Genomic DNA, 20,570 nt, shown 5'->3' on the forward strand with positions numbered 1-20,570 from the left:
CCTACTGTTGGTGTAAAGGAATGCTTGTGATTTTTGCACATTGATTTTGTATCCTGAGACATCACTGAAGTTGCTTGTCAGTTCAAGAAGTTTTTGGGCTGAGATGATAGGGTTTTCTAAATACAAAATCACGTCATCTGCAAACAGAGACAACTTGACTTCCACTCTTCCTATTTGAATACCCCTTCTTTCTTTCTCTTGCCTGACTGCCCTGGCCAGAACTTCCAATACTATGTTGAATAGGAGTGGTGAGAGAGGGCATCCTTGTTTTGTACCAGTTTTCAAAGGGAATGCTTCCAGCTTTTGCCCATTCAGTATGATATTGGCTGTGTCTCTTCCAGGTTTTGGTATTGGGATGATGCTGGCTTCATAAAATGAGTTAGGGAGTTCTTCCTTTTCAAATGTTTGGAATAGTTTCTAAAGGAGTGGTACCAGCTCCTCTGTATTTCTGGTAGAATTCAGCTGCGAATCCATTTGGTCCTGGGCTTTTTTTGGTTGCTAGGCTATTAATTACTGCCTCAATTTCAGAGCTTATTGGTCTATTCAGGGATTCAACTTCTTCCTGGTTTAGTCTTGGTAGGGTGTATGCATGCAGGAATTTACTCATTTCTTCTAGATTTTCTAGTTTATTTGCATAGAGGTGTTTATAGTATTCTCTGATAGTAGTTTGTATTTCCGTAGGGTCAGTGGTAATATCCCCTTTATCGTTTTTTATTGTCTATTTGATTCTTCTCTCTCTTATTAGTCTAGCTAGCAGTCTATCTATTTTGTTAATTTTTTCAAAAAACCAGCTCCTGGATTCAATGATTTTTTGGAGGGTTTTTTTGTGTCTCTATCTCCTTCGATTCTTCTCTGATCTTAGTTATTTCTTACCTTTCGCTAGCTTTTGGATTAGTTTGCTCTTGCCTCTCTAGCTCTTTTAATTGTGATGCTAGGGTGTTGATTTGAGATCTTTCTAGCTTTCTGATGTGGGCATTTAGTGCTATAAATTTCCCTATTAACACTGCTTTAGCTGTGTCCCAGAAATTCTGGTACATTATCTCTTTGTTCTCATTGGTTTCAAAGAACTACTAGATTTCTGCCTTAATGTCATTATTTACCCAGGAGTCATTCAGGAGCAGGTTGTTCAATTTCCATGAAATTATGTGGTTTTGAATGAGTTTCTTAATCCTGAGTTCTAACGTGATTGCACTGTGGTCTGAGAGACTGTCTGTCATGATTTCGGTTCTTTTGCATTTGCTGAGGAGTGTTTTACTTCCAATTGTGTGGTTGATTTTAGAATAAGTGCCATGTGGCACTGAGAAGAATGTATATTCTGTTGATTTGGGGTAGAGAGTTCTGTAGACTTCTACTAAGTCTACTTGATCCAGATCTGAGTTCGAGTCCTGAATATCCTTGTTAATCTTCTGTCTCACTGACCTGTCTAATACTGACAGTGGGGTGTTAAAGTCTCCCCCTATTATTGTGTGGGAGTCTAAGTCTCTAAGAACTTATTTTATGAATCTGGGTGCTCCTGTATTGGGTGCATATATATATATATTTAGAATAGTTAGTTCTTCTTGTTGAATTGTTCCCTTTACCATTATGTAATGCCCTTCTTTGTCTGTTTTTATTTTTATTTTTGTTGGTTTAAAGTCTGTTTTGTCAGAGACTAGGATTGCAACCCCTGCTTTTTTTTTTTTTTTTTGCTTTCCATTTGCTTGGTGAATTTTCCTCCATCCCTTTATTTTGAGCCTGTGTGTGTCTTTGCATGTAAGATGGGTCTCCTGAATACAGCACACCGATGAGTCTTGACTCCTTATCCAATTTGCTAGTCTGTATCTTTTAATTGGGGCATTTAGCCCATTTACATTTAAGGTTAATATCGTTATGTGTGAATTTGATCCTGTCATCATGATGCTATTTGGTTATTTTGTACATTAGTTGATGCAGTTCCTTTGTAGTGTCATTGGTCTTTATATTTTCATGTGTTTTTGCAGTGGCTAGTACCAGTTTTTCCTTACCATATTTAGTGCTTCTTTCAGGAGACACTGCAGGGCAGGCCTGGTGGTAACAAAATCCCTCAGCATTTGCTTGTCTGGAAAGGATTTTATAGGAAGCTTAGTTTGGCTGGATATAAAATTATGGGTTGAAAATTCTTTTCTTTAAGAATGTTGAATATTGGCCCCCAATCTCTTCTGGCTTGTAGAGTTTCTGCTGAGAAGTCCATTGTCAGTCTGATGGGCTTCCCTTTGTAGGTGACCTAGCCTTTCTCTTTGGCTGCCCTTAGTTTTATCCTTCTTTTGACCTTCGAGAATCTGATGATTATGTGTCTTGGGGTTCATCGTCTCATAGGGTATCTTAATGGTGTTCCCAGCATTTCCTGAATTTGCAGGTTGGCCTGTCTTGGTAGTTTGGGGAAGTTCTCCTGGATAATATCCTGAAGTGTGTTTTCCAGCTTGTTTCCATTCTCCCTATCTCCTTCTGGTACTCCACTCAATCATAGGTTCAGTCTTTTTATGAGGTCCCATATTTCTGGTAGGCTTTGTTCATTCTTTTTTCTCTATTCTTGTCTGCATGTCTTATTTCAGTAAGGTGGTCTTCAAACTCTGATATCCTTTCTCCCGCTTGGTCGATTCAGCTGTTGATACTTGTTTATGCTTCAAGATACTTGTGTGTGCTTCACAAAGTTCTCGTGCTGTGTTTTTCAGCTCCATCAGGTTGCTTATGTTCCTCTCTAAACTGGTTATTCTAGTTAGCAATTCCTCTAACCTTTTATCAAGGTTCTTAGCTTCTTTGAATTAGGTTAGAACATGCTCCTTTACCTCATTGTAGTTTTTTATAACCCATCTTCTGAAGCCTACTTCTGTCAATTCATCCATCTGATCCTCCGTCCAGTTCTGTGCCCTTGATGGAGAGACGTTGTAATAATTTGGAGGAGAAGAGGTACTCTGGCCTTTTGGGTTTTCAGCATTTTTTCACTGATTCTTTCTCATCTTCGTAAGTTTGTCTAGTTTCAGTCTTTGAGGCTGCTGCCCTTGGATGAGATTTTTGTGGGGACCTTTTATTTGATTGTTGTTGTTGATGCTGTTGTTGTCACTTTCTGCTTGTTTTTCTTTCAGTAGTCCAGTCTCTCTTCTGTAGGGCTGCTGCAGTTTGCTGGTGGTTCACCTTCAGGCCTTATTCACATCTGATTCACTCCCATGCCTGAAGATGTCATTCAAGGATGCTGGAGAGCAGCAAAGATGGGTGCCTACTCCTTCTTCTGGGACCTCTGACCTCAAGGGGCACCAACCTGATGCCAGTAGGATCGTTCCTGTATAGGGTATCTGACAAGCCCTGTTGAAGGCTCTCACCACCCAGTTGGGTGGCACAGGGAGCAGGACCTGTTTAATGGAGCACTCTGTCTCTTGGTGGAGAGGGTGTGTTTTGCTTGGGGGAAACCCACTCGTCTGGGCCGTCCAGATTCCTTGGAACTACCAGGAGGAAAAGCTAAGTCTGCTGGTCAGCAGAGACTGTGGCCACCCCTCCCCTATGGGCTGAGGTCCAGGAGATCCGAATTCTGTCCCTTAGCCTCTGGCTGGAGTTATTGGAGATCCTGCAGGGAAGCCCCCCCACACACACCCCAACTAAGAAAGGATGGGTCGGGATTGGGCCTGAAGAGGCACTCTAGCCGCAGACTGCCACAGCCAGTGTGTTGGGCTGTGGGGACAAGTCTTGGGACCAAGCTGTCCAGCCTCCCTGGCTCTAGCAGGGGAAAAGCGTAGCTTGTAGCTATAGAAATGGGTGCCACCCTTCCCCCTGTCCACGGAGCTTAACATGTTAGGCAGTTGCCAGTGACAGTGCTGGCTGCTACCCCTCCCTGCGGGAGTTCAAAGGGCTTAGACAGCAGGCAGCTGCAGCTGGTACTGGTCACCCCTTCCCGAGGAGTTTGGTAAGCTTAAGCAGATTCCAGCTGAGAGGCTGTAAGAATCTGTGTGTTCCGGGGCTGGGACGTGAGGCCCCAGTGGCATGGGTTCACAAGTGGGATCTTCCAATCCGTGGGTTTCACAGTTCTGTGGAAAAGCAGTTTCCCCGGCTGGGTAGCGCGCTCACTCACCGCCTGCCTTATCTGGGGTGAGGGGGTTCCCCTTCCCCATGTGACTCTCAGGTGGGCCGCCACACCACACTGTTCTTCCTTCTCTCTGTGGGTCACGCCAGCCTTCTAGTCAATTTTGATGAGAGAACCCGGATACCTTGGTTGCTGATGAAGGATTCACACGCTTATTATGGTCTTTTCTGATGGGAGCCTCCGAACACCGTGGCTTCTAGTTGGCCATCTTGGCCCTGCCCTCCGTAAAATGTTTTTAAATTCACTGATTTGAGTTCTGGAGACTTGGAAGTCCAAGATCAGTCAGCCTACATGGTGATGACCTTCGCGAGTTCTGCAGGCTGAGAAGTTCACAATTAAGGCACCAGCAGGATTGATTATTTGGTGAGGGATGTTCTCTGATTCCTTCCAACATGGCACCTTGTCGCTGTAGCATCCAGAGGGCAGAGGGGAGGAACACTGTGTCTTCACATAGCAGCAAGTGGAAGGGCAAGAGACTAGAAATCTTAATTCTTTCAAAAAAGCTTTAGAAAGGTCTTGAACAGCAGAGATGAAAGAAATAAAAATGGTCCCTGCCCTCTAGGAACTTACTATGTGTTTACATCCATGAAGCAATTGGAGAGAGTAGTCTATTAGGGACATGGCTTTGGAGCAAGGCAGAAATGAATGTGAACCCCAGTTCTGCTCCTTGCCAGCTGGTAAGTACCCCATGTTTCTGGAGGAGAGGTTCTACATGTATGGGAAGAAAGGCGAGAAGCTCAGCAGCCTGCACTCAAGACTAGCATCATAAGCAAAGCTGGGCGGGAGGAGCAGGAACACCAGCTGCCTGCACAGGCACTGAGCAGAGAAGATGAGATGGACACATAATGGGTGGCCCCGTGATGGACAGCTTAAACTGGAGGAGGCATTTGACTGAGCAGCCAGTGAGGAAGCAGGGCTGGTCTTGAGCAAGACAAGTGTGTAAGTGTGAAGGAGATCCACCTGTCTATCAATTTTCTGGGTCCACAAAAAAATGTCAAAAGAAAACAAGTGAAGTTACATTTAATAATACATTCTATTTTACTCCACGTATCCAAGTCATCATTTCAACATGTAAACTGTATTACATTATCAATAAGATCTTGCTTTCTTTCTTTTTGAACTAAGTCTTTGAAATCTGGTGTGTATTTTATACTTCTACAAGGCATCTCAATCTAGACTGGCCACATTTCAAAGCACTCCACAGCCACATGTGGCCCATGGCTACCATACTGGAAATTGCAAAGCTATAAGGCAACAAAATTATCCAAGGAACTCCCAGAGGAGGCTATAGGCTATGGGAGAAGGGGCGGAGGGCGGAGGGGAGGAAATCTCACAGGAAAGAATTTCCAACAAGTCAAGAAGAGGGAAGTAAAATTTGCTGTACCTTTCACGGTGGGCCTGGTGCTCTGCGAGGCATCCGATATGGTATGATTTTCTTCCACCCTCACGGAAATCTGGAAGAAACAGTAAAATAGCAGCAGTGTCACATACCTGAAAACAGCATAATAGTACGTCAATAATAAAGTCAGTATTATCCCATTTTGTTGTGCTAAAAACAAGGCATGATGAGGTTCACAAACCTGCAGGTGGCAAGACTCGGCCCAGGGCATTCCAAAGCTCAAAAGTCCCTTCCTTGTCACCAGGGGGACCCCAGAGTCCACCATTGCAGTAGCCTTTGGCATTAGCTCCCTGAACTGCAACAGTGGAGAAGGCAGCCCCCAGGGGTCCTCACAGGTCACCATGGTCCAAGGAGCAAGAGAAGCATAGCTTTGCCATCTCACTGAGGCCCAAACTCAATCATCAAGCTGAGTCCCTCACCACAGCCCAGTGCCACAAGGTGCTAAGCTCACCCATGTTCACAGTGACTCTTATGACGATGGATGCCAACAATAGTATGTTTTGCACACTCACTCTGAGTGACATGGGAATAGAGAACTTTGCATGTATTGCCTGTCAAACTCCAAAGTCAATCAAGACAGATGTTACTATGCCCAACTTGCTCTCGGTCGCACCACTAGGATGGGTGGGGACTGAAACCCACGTCAGTCTGACTGCAAAGTCCTTGTACTTGACCCTTATGCTATGAGGTCTCCTCTCATGACCCCTTGAAACAGTCCTGTGTACTGTCCAGCTAAACTGTCCTACGTGGTGAGAAGAAAATGAAAGAGGATTGGGGCATCCAGGGCTTCCCACAGACTCGCAGAGCTTCTGGATGTTAGCCCTACTGACATTTGAGGCCAGGTGGTCTTGGTTGTTGTGAGGCCGCCCTGTGCACTGTGGGATGTTCAGCAGTATCCCTGCTCTCCATCCATTAGATGACAGTAGCACTCCTCAACCCAGTGTGACAACCAAAACTGTCTCCAGACATTGCCAAGTGTCCCCTGGGGAACAAAATTACCTTTCTGGTTGAAAAGCAATGCACAGAAATCCCCCACCTTCCCTGGCAGATGTTAGGATGGGTTGTGCATGCTCTGGGCACAGGGCCCTGCCACACTCAGTGTCTCAGCTCCCTCACAGCACTTGAAAGATTCTCAATTCCCACACCACCGCTACTGCAGGAGCCCCAGGAGGGGCACCCACCACAATTGGGTAGGTGCAGGTTCTGTTTGGAGAGTAGTTTTTTTTTGTTTGTTTGAGACGGAGTCTTGCTCTTGTTGCTCAGGCTGGAGTGTAGTGGCATGATCTCGGCTCACTGCATCCTCCGCCTCCTGGGTTCGAGCCATTCTCCTGCCTCAGCCTCCCGAGTAGCTGGGATTACAGGCACCCGCCACCACACCCGGCTAATATTTTGTATTTTTAGTAGAGACGGGGTTTCATCATGTTGGCCAGGCTGGGCTCGAACTCCTGACCTCAGGTGATCTGCCCGCCTCGGCCTCCCAAAGTGCTGGAATTACAGGTGTGAGCCACCGCACCCGGATGCTTTTTTTTCTTTTTTTTCTTTTTTTTTTTTTTTTTTGAGACAGGGTCTTCCTTTGCTGGCCAGGCTGTAGTGCAGTGGTGCCATCATGGCTCACTGCAGCCTCCAACTCCTGAGCTCAAGTGATCCTCCTGCTTCAGCCTCCCATGTTGCTGGGACCACAGGCATACACCACCATGCCCGGCTAATTTTTTTAAGAGATGGGGTCTTGTTATGTTGCCCATGCTAATCTTGAACTCCTGGGCTCAAGCAATCCTCCCATCTCAGCCTCCCAAAGCACTGGGATCACAGGTGTGAGCCACGGCACCCAGCCAAGAGCAGTTCTTTTTTTTTTTTGGAGACAGGATTTTGCTCTTGTTGCCCAGGCTGGAGTGCAATGGCCCGATCTCAGCTCACTGCAACCTCCACCTCCCAGGTTCAAATGAGATTCTCCTGCCTCAGCTTCCCAAGTAGCTGGGGTTACAGGTGCCTGCCACCACGCCCGGCTAATTTTTGTATTTTTAGTAGAGACGGGGTTTCACCATGTTGGCCAAGCTGGTCTCGAACTCCTGACCTCAGGTGATCCACCTGCCTCGGCCTCCCTAAGTGCTGGGATTACAGGCATGAGCCACTGCACCTAGCCAGAGCAGCTCTTAAGAATTCTGACATCAAATCAAACAGCCTTGACTCAAGATGACCATGCGTTCTTTCTGGGGTCAACGTTTGTCCCTTTATGTGATGATCTTGGCCAGCTTGTGGCTGAAACAGGATGCGAACATTTTAATTGGATGGCCCCCTTGACCAGCAGTAATAGTTCTGTTCCTCTCTCGGCCTCACAAACATCAGCGTTTTTTATTCACTCTTTCAAACCCTTTCTCCTCCGACCTATCCCTATGTGGCTGCCCACTGGTACAATGACGAGTAACTTCCATTACCAGGGACAGCACTCTCTTTCATCTTTTGATTGTCTTTCCCCTCCCCGTAATGACTAGCGGGTGAGGTCCTCAGGTCGCATCAAGGGCGAGCGGGTCTCTAGCATGTATGTGACTCTGCAATGGACAGGGGTGGTGACAAACATCTCAATCTATGACCCTCTTTCAGGGGTTCTGGGAAGGACACTGATCACGTTGGCATAGTCTAGCCACAGACAATCAGGACACCCAACCATGAGAAAGGGCAGTGGGAACCAAGGAACACGTAAGAAGGCTCTATTGCACCATGTTAATGTCAGTGACCAGGGCTGTCCACCATTCAGCCACAGCCTGTCACCCATGAGCGCCTCCACAGGGGCTGCTCCTCAAAAAAGCCACTGCACTGCTCTCTGCATCAAGGGAGCCAAGGAGGCAGAGCCTGCTGGAGGGGAGACATTCCAGAACCCCTACCCAAGCCCAAGACCCCAAGCAAGGGGGGCGTCTCCCTGGGCAAAGCAGCCTGATAGATGTGGAACACAGCAAAGCCTCCTGTCTCATCATTAATGTCCCAACTGCCTTGGGCTCAGATCTCAGCACTGTGCAACTCAAAGGGGAAACCAAGCTCGCAGACAGCACGCAAACCCTAACTGCAAACAGGGAAACTCCCTCCTCCTTGTCCCCAATGGGCACTAGAGTCGGGGGGCATGTGATTCCCCTACAGGCTTGCTCCAAGACAGTGAACTCAAGGAGCAGCCAGGCTCCTGCGGTCTCTGCAGACTTGTCAGATACTTGCGAAGAAGGCAAGAGCTGGATCAGCACCTGCTGTGGCTCTCAGTGCTCCTGAACAAACTGCTGGGAGCCCTGGCCCAGCTCAGCCCTCTAGGGCTCAGCCACAGAGCTGCCAGGCCTTTGCTCAGGGCTGCATGCTGCACATCCATCATTTCGTTTATCAAGGAGCTGTCAGGGAAAGCAGATTCCTCATTAATGTTCTCCAGGGCCTATAGGTTTCCAGCCTTATTCATTCAGGGCAAGCTCAAAGGCAGGCCTAAAAACCCTCTTTCCAGCTAGAATTCAATGCATGCTGCTCACCGTCACTCTGACTCACTTCAACAGCCATCTGAAAACAGAGGACGCTGTCCTCTTCCTTCTTTGACTTATAAAATGAGTAACGGAGCAGCTTAAATGAGGGCCTATCTTTGTTCTCATAACACACTGATTATGTCAATGACCTTCACTGATAAAACTATGTGTAGGTATCCACGTTATTGAAGCGACCCAGACAGAGAACAGAAATCAAATCATTATTTGAACAAAAGACAAAAAAAGAAAAATTAATTTGTATCAAATTTTAAAAGCGCGTTAGCTGGGAGGAAATAGCAGGAAAGGGAAAATAGGCCTGGCACAGTGGCTCATGCATGCTTGTAATCCCAGCACTTTGGGAGGCTGAAGCAGGAGGATCACTGGAGCCCAGGAGTTCCAGACCAGCCTGGGAAACTTAGCGAGACCCCATCTCAAAAGAAAGAAAGAGAAGAAAGAGAGGAGGAGGAAGGAGGGGAAGGAGGGAGGGAGAGAGAGAGAGACAGGGGGAGAGGGAAAGGGAGAGGGAGAGGGAGGGAGAGGGAGGGAGAGGGAGGGAGGGAGGGAGACAGAGAGAGAGAGAGAGAGAAAGAAAAGAAAAAAGAAAGAAAGGAGGGAGGGAGGGAGGAAAAAGAGAGAGAGGGAGGGAGGGAGGAAAAAGAGAGAGAGGGAGGAAGGGAGGAAGGGAGGAACACGCTAATCTCGATCTCCTGGACTCAAGCAATCCTCCTGTCTCAGCCTCCCAATGGAAGCCTTCTAAATGGAAGCACACTGTTTTGGGTATCCATAGATACGAAGAGAAAGTTTGAAATGCCCACCAACTATCTGTGATTAGCACCTACATTTGTGTTGCTCGTGGCCAATGCAGCTTTCAAGTTTATGACACATAACATCCCCTGAGCTTAACTACCTGGTTGCTAATGACATCACCCTATTTGTTATGTCAGGGTTCCTTTTGCTAATTGCTCTTGTGGGCTTCAGGCTTTCTCTGTGTAAGTCTTTTTTTTTTTTTTTTTTTTTTTGAGATGGAGTCTGGCTGTGTCCCCCAGGCTGGAGTGCAATGGCAGGATGTTGCCTGACTGCAACCTCCACCTCCTGGGTTCAAGTGATTCTCCTGCCTCAGCCTCCCTAGTAGCTGGGACTACAGGCACACAACACCACACCCAGCTAATTTTTGTATTTTTTGTAGAGACAAGGTTTCACCATGTTGCCCAGGCTGGTCTCGAGCCCCTGGACTCAAGTTAACCCCCCGCCTCGGCTTTCCAAAGTGTTAGGATTACAGGCGTGATATCTTTAACGATAAGAACTGGGTGTGTTTGGTTTTAAGACCAAGTGGAGCCCTGATGGTTACATGTTCAACCAAAGGTTATTTAATATTCCCATCACTTCAGATGCTATAATCATAAGTGTGTCATCTGTCCTTGAAACATGTTTTCAACGATGGAATTTTTAAATACAGGACTTGAGTTTTCAGCACTCTCAAAATTAGAAGGAAAAGGAAAGAGTTGTCCAGAAAAAGCTTATTCTCATGGTAATGAGTTTAAACAACCTTAACTACAGACAGACAACCACCGTCCTCTCATAAACCCAACAATCCACTTCATCTCTTGGTTCCCTTTCCACCCTCATTTGGGGTAGGAACGTCTGATCCAATCAACCAGGTGAGAATCATCTCCATGATTCCTCATGCCGCTGACTGGCTTCCATTACGGGTCTAATCATCTTCTGGATGAGAGATAGTGGATTTCTCTCAGCAAGCAAAACACAGGCGTTCTCCTCATTTCAAACAGCATTATTGCACCTTTAAAAGATTCCACTGAATTGAACCCTAAGAGGCTGCCAGCATTTGACCACTTTTAATTTAAAAGAGCCAGTGTCATTTGGTTCAATCTAATGTGGGTGCAAAATAATTGATATGTACAACTGAAGTCAAAAGTTTGGTTTACAACTGTGTCAGCCCTGGGGGAGAGGGCAAGACTCTCATATCCTTTCCAGAAAGACAAGAGTTGCAAATCCACGGTGCTCCTTTGGAGATGCCTCCCCACTCCCAGCCCCCTATAATCCCTGAGCAAGGCCCTCTGGCTGTAAGCAAGGGGCACTCTTTGCTCTAGGGTTCTCTGACTTGTTGGCCAAAACCTTATCAGTTATGCATTGTGGTGTGGAGCTTTCCCTGCTCAGTCCCCACCTCTCTTTCATCTCCTCAGGCCATGTCCCCAATTTAAACACTTGTACCCCGAACTCCTCCTCACCACACGCTTTCCAGAGGGCCAAACAGATACGCTGGCTTTCATGGTGATTTCTTCAAAATCTCTCCCAAAATATCAATGTGTATTGTGTATACACACTATCAACACTACACTATGTATACACACACAGCCAAGCCTTGTTATTTATGGATTCCGTGTCTGTGAATTTGCCTATTGGCTAACATTTATTTGTAGCTCCAAAATCAGTACCTGCAGCGCTTTCATAGTCATTCTCAAACATGCAGAGCGCGGCTGTGTCACCAAATGCACATGTTCCCAGCTGAGGGTGAACAAGGCTCTCACTCCGTAAACAAGTGTCCTTTTCGCAGTCTATTCACAGTGCCAGTTTTTTGAAATGTTGTAGTTTCTGGGTGACTTTGCTGCTTAAAATGGCCCCCAGATGCTGCAGTGCTGTCTCATGTCCTGAAGCACAAGGCTGGGATGCGTCTTATGGGGAAAATACGTGCGTTAGATGAGGTTCGGCCAGGCGTGAGTCACAGCGCTGTTGGCGTGAGTGCAATGTAAAGGAACCAACAGAAACACACAATAGAAACACACACAACAAAGTTATGCACTGATTGCTTGACAACAACATTGTGACCAGAGGTTCGCAGAAGCCTCACTGTGTATTTTCCCTGGGGTGATGCTTTCTATAAAGTCTCAGCGACTTTACAGAACACAGCTCCAGTGAATAATGGGAATCAAGTGTACGCGTGTACAACATGAAGATGCAGCTATCCCAGTAATCTCTGTCGGACCTAAAAAAAAGAAACTGAAACCCATCTTGCTGCATTTTCACATTCCGTAGACATCCCTGAATGACCTGTCATTATCCCCTCTCCCTTATGCACCATTTCTCCTGCTCCTCTGCCCTCGACGGTTCCTGCCTCTTCTCTACTAAATCAGGGCTACATACTTCTAGGATAGCTGCACTCCATCACAGAGAAGCCTCTCTGCCCATAGCCCTTTTATGTAGGTGAAATTTGATTAAAATGAACGTCAAGGGCAGCTGTGAACGGAAAAAGCCAGGGCCAAAGAGAAACTGCAGGCAATGAAGGACAGACATGAACCTTTCCCTCTGTAGACTGATAGCTCTTGAGCCCATCCCACACACGAGGGCCCAACAGCCCCCTTCAATTCCTATGACTCAGCATCTCTCAGGAGCAGCTCTGGTGTTTGTCTCCATGTTTTATGTGGGAAATGGATGGAAAAAATGTAGTATCCAGGGCAAGAAGCAAGCGTTGGTTATGAAACAGCATGTCAACTCCTCCTTCCTGTTTTACAACTCCTCTAAGACCTGATGTGGAAACGTTTCCAAGAAAGCAAATGAGCAAAAACAAAAACTCAAGACCGAAATTTCTCTTGTAATGTGAGTGATCCTAACAATGAACCAAATAGATTTTAACACGTCCACCTTCATGGAGAATTGTTCTAGCCCGAATTCTAAAAGGACCAAATGTATCAGGCAGGAAGGAATCCTTTAAAAAGAGATCAAAGCCTACTTAAGCAAATTCACAAAAGATGACCAATTTTCAGTGAAGATCCTCAAGTTAAATATTTTTAAAATATTTTTTTAAAAAAACTTTTTTTTGAAGTTGAAGAAGACTATGAGTTGATTCTCCAAGGACTTTAAAGGAAAACACCTGTCACCATGTTTAAAGGCAACACCTGTCACCATGGTTCAAGCTTATATAGCTTCCAAAGAGAACTAAGATAATGAGATAAAGGTAATCGTATTCCTTACTTCCATTTAGACTAAGTGTCTGAACTTGATTTTCTCTGATAGGGTCTAAGTCGGCATTTAATTATGTCAGACACACGTGAGTAGATAACCAAGAAGTACCCTCAGACCCTATAAGACAACCCTAGAGTATGGAATATGCTGGAATGTTCTGGCAAATTCTCTTCTGGAATTTGGTTCCTCTCTTTCTTGGTTCCTGTTCAAGGCAGTTGAGTCACTGTAAGTTCAGTCAACATAATAATTATACAAATCCGCTGTGATGCCAAGTGAAGATCCCAAAGACAACGCTGTAGCCACTGGACCGCACCACATGCAGCTCTCAGCACTGGCAGTGGCGGCATGATCCCCCACAGCTCCACCAATTCAGATCAAGGGCTGTGAACAGTCTCGAAGATGAATCACAGTGTGGTGCTAAAACAACCTCAGAGAACGTTTGTCTCAAGCTCTGAGATGACAGAAAAAAAGAGACAATTCCTATATTTTCCTGGGACCAGTGTCACAGGGGTGGTTAGGGACAGCATCAGGACTAAACTCAACATTTCTGTTCCCATGAGAGGGTTCCTTCCAGGAAAAGAGCCAGTATATCAAACAACAACAAAAATCTACAATTATGCGGGTTGTTTTTTGGTTTTGGTTTTTTTTTGGTTTTTTTTTTGAGACAAGGTCTCACTCCAGTTGCCCAGGCTGAAGTGCAGTGGCATGATTTTAGGATCTCAGCTCACTGCAGCCTCGACTTTCCAGGTTCAGGTGATCCTGCCACCCCAGCCTCCCAAGTAGCTGGGACCAGGCACATATCACCACGCCTGGCTAATTTTCTGTATTTTTAATAGAGATGGAATGTCACCATCTTGCCCAGGCTGGTCTCCAACTCATGGGTCCAAGCAATCCGCCCACCTCAGCTTCCCAAAGTGCTTGGGTTATAGGCATGAGCCATCACGCCCAGCCTAAATGGGTGTCCTTTGATTTAATCCAGGCAATCATAGATGAGTCCTGGAACTCAAATTGGGCTTACATAACCCCAATTTCCAAACAAGTGAATCAACAAATCCCCAAAAGTCTCCATTTCATTTTATACACGCTGTACAAGTGGGCCGAGAGAACAGGTCCCCTGCAAGAAGTTAAGACTTCCTGGAGGAGCCAGGCAGGAAAATCAGAATCCTCTCCCTCTTGATGAAATGAGACAATCTTCCAAGGGACTTAGAGATTGCTTATGTGATAATGCCAGTTCCTGTTCCCTAAGGCACAGCATAGCAAGTGGGAAAACATCACCTCCATTGAGCATAAAGAGTTCCTAGAAAGCATTCTGGCAAGTAGAATTGAGACTCTGCCCTATGGCACTGATAAGAAGCAGGTGGAGGGAAATGACCAGCGGAATATCTCTCTATCACACTCCCAGTCACATAGTAATGCACTACATTCATCACTGGCTCAGAAACCCAGCCAATGCCAAAATCGCATTGCTTGTCCTCAAAAGCATGTCTTCTAGCACATTCCCAAATGGTTTCATCCTTCCATTCCTTCCTCCCCTACACCTACACACACACACACACACACACACACACACACACCCTCTAGCCCCAATCTCAACAATATTCCACTCCCTGCATCTGATACCATGCACCTTGTATCACCGTGCCATCAATCAATCAATAAAACGTCTTGGTACAGAGGCATACAAAACAGAAAGGGAAGTTTGATTCCTTCTTATGTTGCCTCTAGCTCAAGGCCTCTGGCACAAGTCACAAACACCACAGACCTCCACAAAATGCTCACACCAGCTGAGGTAAGGGCTCCCTTTCCAAAAACGGACACTGGTTTTCTCACTACTAAAATTTGACTTTAAAGAGGCTGGCTCATTTTAATGTAAATATTCTTTAGACAAAACGTGATTAGAAATTACCAAGACTGGTAGCATAATGACATCTGAAACTGTTAGTCCTGCACTTGGAAAAGTGGCAGTTAAAAAAAGCACAACATGGCTTTCTCATTTTTTTAATGAAGCCAAGTCCTCCTCCTAATTTAGTTCATATACTTCTATTTTCATCTCCCCTTTTACTACGCGTGAATTTTTAGGTCATCTGCTTGTCAGACACACCAGCTTAGCGTCTTAACAGCCAAGGGGATGAGAGGTAAGTTAATAAATTAGTAAAAAGAGCAACTGAAGGATGGACTCTGTTCCTCTCCCTGCATCCCACAAACCACTAAGCGTCCTTCCCACATGCGGAGCCAGGAAGAACAGAAGCCTTGGTCTCACAACTACTCCATGTACACAAGGAGAACCACTTCAGCGAATCAATACTAACACCCCCTTAAAGAAGTATTTCATAACAAAAGTTATTTCTATAACTTGCTAGTAGCCCCCAGAGGCAATACTTGGCTGATCTGAGCATAGCAAATTTCAGGTGACACAGCATCCTCCATAGAAATGCTTCTCGCATGCTGTGTACAATTCAGGTGGGGAATGGAGAAGCTTTAACTCCCTGAATTGTACTTCTGTTGTCCTATCAGCAAGCAATTGTTGATTTTTTTTTAAATATCTGAAACATTTCAATCACCAAAACAACTTGAGGGTAGGAGAAGAAAGGAGGCTGTCAGCTTGCCAATGACAAGGACCTTTTCTCCTAATTGCCACACAGAAACCGAACATCAATATGCCAACCATTCAGCCCTAAAAGCCTAGAAACAGGATTTATAGCAAGGTATAAAAGGCTGGTCCACAGATACTTGATAAATGAGTCTTTAACCACAGAGCGCAACTCACATTGCAATTGATACCATTAGCAACTGACTGATCATTATCGTATGCTGAGTACTGTGCAGAGTAGAAACAAAACATAAAGCGTGATCACTGCTATTAAGAACTTACTGGCCACTAGCTGGGTGTGGTGGTATGCACCTGTAGTCTCAGCTACTCGGGCGGCTGAGGCGGGAGAATCACTTGAGCCTGGGAGGTCGAGGCTGCAGTGAGCCGAGATCATGCCACTACACTCCAGCCTGGGTGACACAGTGAGACTCTGTCTCAAAGAAAAAAAAAATATATATATATATATATAAATATACTGGCCAAGTGCAGTGATGCGGTGGTGCAGTAGCACACACCTGTAATCCCAGTACTTTGGAAGGCCTAGGCAGGAGGATTGCTTGAGCCCCAGAGTTCAAGACCAGCCTGTGCAACAACAGTGAGACCCCATCTCTACAAAAACAATTTAAAAACTAGCAGAGCATGGTGGCATGCACCTATAGTCCCAAGCTACTCAAGAGGCTGAGGCAGGAGGATTGCTTTAGCCCAGAAGTTCAAGGCTGCAATGACCTATGATTGAGCCACTGCACTCCAGCCTGGGTGACAGAGTGAGATCCCCTCTCAAAAAAAAAAATTAAAAACAAAATTTTTAAGAATTTACAATCTTGCTGGTGAGCAGGAATAACAGGACAGAAGAAACAGCTGGCAAAAGGCCACTTAGAAAAAAAAAAAAGCTCATAATAGAAATCTAATAAAACATAGATTTTTTCCCACACCAAATAAACGGTCCATTTATTAAGCTACTAATAAACAGCAAGAGTAAATACTTAATACAACAAAGAATTAATACAATACGAGCAGAAGATATTTTTTAATTACAGAAGTAATAGATCTAAGACCCTTGGGTTTGAATTCACCTCTCCACACAACTATCTGCGAGATATTAAACCTTCCTTCCTAGATGTGTCTGTGTCTACTTATATGGAAAGAATCACCAATTCCCCTTCCCAGTTGGAACAGTCTTGCAAGACATGGTTCTCAAACTATAAAGTGCATGAAAATCACCTGAAAATTGCCTGTTTGTGCAGGGTTTCTTGGCCTCAGCACAACTGACATTTGTTGGGCCAGATAATTCTTTGAGGGGGGCTGTCCTGTGCACATTACAGCGTTTAGTGGAACCCCTGGCGTCTGCCCACAAGATGCCAGGAGCAACCCCCACCCAGCTGTGAAAGGCAAAAATGTTCCCAGACATTGTCAAATGTTCCCCAAAGGGCACAATCCCCTCTCCTCAGGTGAGAACGGGGCTCTAAGATGGAATCAAGGAAGCTGCAGGTTTAACAAGCACCCTGGCTAGGTGCAGTGGCTCACACCTGTAATCCCTGCACTTTGGGAGGCAGAGGTGGGGGGATTGCTTGAGCCCACGAGTTCAAGACTAGTCTGGACAGCATGATGAGACTCTGTCTCTACAAAAAAAATGTTTAAAAAGTAGCTGAGTGTGGTGAGTGTGCACCTGTATTCCCAGCTACTTGGGAGGCTGGTGTGTACCTGTATTCCCAGCTACTTGGGAGGCTGGTGTGCACCTGTATTCCCAGCTACTTGGGAGGCTGAGGCGGGAGGAGACTTGAGCCCAGAAGGATGAAGCTCCAGTGAGCCATGATCTTACCACTGCACTCCAGTTTGGGTGACAGTGAGCTCCTGTCTCAAAAATAAAGTAATAATAAAAAGATAACAAGCACCCAGTGCTTCAAAAATCCACCTACAGAGCTGATTTTCTAGGGTACGACTGGATGCATCCACAGTCTCTTCCACAGGGATCATCTTCCCGTCCACCCACAAACATGGCAGAGGCACTGCAATGCTAACTCTTCCATCCTCCCATAACGGAAGTCTATGGCTGCTCCCTTTGCCATGGGACTTTTCAGGGCTTTCAGACTAGAACAGCCCTCCCCAACCCGTGGAGGCTGGACCTCACCATAGAACTTGTTTTGGTCAATGAGATGTTAAGGGTAGTGACAAACAGAGACTTTAAATGTGCCTGCATGATTTATCTTGGCTTCCTATACCTGATGGGAGAGGCACAAACAACATGTCCCAGCGTCCCCTGATGAGGAGACACATCATTTCAACCCTAAGCCTAGCCCAAAACCTGACCAGGCCTTCCTATTCCCATATAAGCCCAGCAGAGACACAGCTAACCATGACTAGTGAGCAAGAAAGAAATGATTTAAGCCTCTGAATTTGGGGGCTGTTTGTTATGCAACATTAGCATGGCAGAAAGCTGACCAGTATACTCCCAAACTATTTTTGAGCCAAAATGCTGATTAACAAGCTAATTATTGTTGAGTCTTCTGTCCCTAACTCCACCAGTCTTCCTCCACCATTTTGTGAAGCCACAAACCCAGGGGCTCTTGATTCAGGCCCCAGAAATCCACACACAGCATCTGCAAAGTCCTGGAAGCCAGGCCCCACCTGCTACCTCTGCTTGCTTCATGGTGGTCTCATTCCTTATCCACAGCTGAAACAGACTCCGAGACTCCAAGTCCAGAAAAGTAGCTCTGGCAGAGTCCCTGATAAAGTCCCAAACCGAGAGTGGCAGGGCCCAGAGCAGGGGGTTCTTGGGAAGGAAAGAGGACCTCAACACACAAGTGAATCTCTGAGCTGTTAGGCAATCTCGGGGCTCTCCAAAATGGAAAGCAAATCCTGGCTCATTCAGAGGGAATCAATACTGAGGGCAAGCATGGTGGCTCAAACCTGCAATCCCAGCACTTTGGGAGGCCAAGGAGGGAGGATCGCTTGAGACCAGGAGTTTGAGACCAGCCTGGGCAACAAAGTGAGACTGTCTCTATTAATCACTCAATCAACCAACCAATCAATCAAGACTCAGTGAGTGAGCAATACAAACCAAATGGCTCAACAGTACCAGATTTCTCAATTATTCGAGAGACAAAACACAAATGTTAAATAAGCCTATGAATCTTGCAGGCTTCAGAGGAGCAAATTAAGAGACAGAAGCAAAGGAAGTAAGTCTGTCCTTGAAGACTGACAATGTAGTAGGCAGAATAATGGCCCCCAAAGATGCTCATGCCTGAATCTCTGGGACCTGAGAATATGTTTCCTTATACGGTAAAAGGGACTTTACAAATGTGATTAAATTAAGTCTCTTGAGATGTGGGGGTTATTCTGGATCTTCCGGATGGGCCCAATGTAATCACAGGAGCCCGTAAAAGTGGACAGCCTTTCCCAGCCAGCTATGGTCTGAGAGAGATATATATGCCTATGGAAGGACAGTCAGAGAGGTGCTACGCTGCTCCTCTGCAGATGGAGGAAGGGGCCACAAGCTCAGGAATGCAGCCAGTCTCCAGGAGCTGGAAAAGGCAAGGAAGCCAATTCTCCCCTAGAGCTTCCAGGAAAGTTGTGGCTCTGCTAAACCTTAATTTTAGCACAGTGAGACCCATTTCAGACTTCTGGCCTTCAGAACCGTAAGATAATAGTTTTTGTTTAAGCCAGTAAATGTGCAGTCACTTGTCACAGCAGTGACAAGAAATGAATATGATCAATTATAACACCAACCAGTAAAGTACAATGACCTTCAGTCTTATCAGTAAGCCCTTCATTGCAGGTACAGATGCCCCAGAAAATTATGTCCCATGAATGGTTTCAGAAAATCACCCTCCGTATTCTCCAACCCAACCCGGGAAAAGTAATTTTGGTCAAACACAGACAAAAGGTTTGATAAATTCAGAAAAGTAAACAACCTTATGATTCTGTTCCTGGATCAGTCAGGGTTGTGACTTTGGGGACGCTGCAGAAAACAGCCTAAGTCTTGCTGCTTGGAATCCCACGACCTCAGCTCTGGAAGGAACATCATGCAACCCCTTTGGGAAATGCAAGCTTCCTAACTCTTATGCCAAGAAAGGACCTTCTGACTCCACCCAAAAGATGCAACACAAGAGAGACCTGCAGACCCAGCTCTAGCTGACGAAAATTGTTTTCTATGTTGACCTTTAGGTACAGGAAAGTAGGAGAAATTTGGAGGAACTACAGCAAATGCGAACAGAGAAAATTACAGTTCATACTAGAATAAAAGCTGAACTATAAACAATTTTATGAACAATGTTCCATTTGTGAACGATTTTCCATTTTAAATGTAATTGGAGGGAGGAGCAGCCTGTGTCTCTGGCTGACTTATCTCAGAACATTGTTCCACCTTCCTTAATCACCTGGGGTTTTGACAGAACATTTACAAGAAACTAGAACACCAAACACTACAACATGGATGAAACTCAGAAATATGAAGTAAGAATCCGGGCGCAAAAGGTCACACATCACATGATTCTGTATCTATGAAATGTCCAGAATAGATAAATCCATAGAGGCAGAAACCAGATTCAGGGTTGCCAGGGGGCTGGGGAGAAGGGGAAGGGGCAGTGATGTCTTAACAGGTACAGGGTCTCCTTTGGGAGTGATGAAAATGTTCAAAAATTAGACAGTGGTGATGGTTGTGCAACTTTGTAAAAATACTAGGAAATTCCTGAATTACACACTTTAGAGGAATGAGTTGCGTGTATGCTCAGTAAAGTTGTCATTAAAAAAGAGAAGAAGAAACTAGGATATTAGCCAATGATTACAAGTCACTGCAAATCCAAAATTTAACCATCCTAAGGAGATAAGCCTCCTTACAGAGCCTGGAATCCTCCAGGAATCTGTTTCACCACTTCTCCTGAGTGAAGAATCTGAAAGGAATGAACTGAGGTCAACAGCAAAGATAAGAAGCGGTGACCGGAGGTACCTGCAGAATGCGCTCAGGGACAAACTGGAAGAGCAGGGCTTTATTATCAAACTCAAGAAGATGCTTTTGCAACAAAGAGT

The 20,570-nt window shown here is 45.5% G+C and overlaps 1 protein-coding gene across 5 annotated transcripts in view; it reads right to left on the reverse strand.

Moving 5' to 3' along the window:
- LOC129025077 (cAMP-dependent protein kinase catalytic subunit PRKX-like) overlaps positions 1 to 20,570 on the reverse strand; it is a 306,342-nt gene that overhangs the window by 262,210 nt on the left and 23,562 nt on the right. For 4 of the 5 annotated variants that reach the window (XM_063660078.1, XM_063660080.1, XM_063660076.1 and 1 more), the window contains exon 2: positions 5,475 to 5,544. The gene's annotated coding sequence lies outside the window, so the exon portion shown is untranslated. Of the gene's footprint in view, positions 1 to 5,474; positions 5,545 to 20,570 lie in introns of those variants that run through there. The other variant, XM_063660079.1, reaches the window with a different exon arrangement.

This window comes from Pongo pygmaeus, chromosome X (genome assembly GCF_028885625.2).
Source record: "Pongo pygmaeus isolate AG05252 chromosome X, NHGRI_mPonPyg2-v2.0_pri, whole genome shotgun sequence".
Lineage (NCBI taxonomy): Eukaryota > Metazoa > Chordata > Mammalia > Primates > Hominidae > Pongo > Pongo pygmaeus.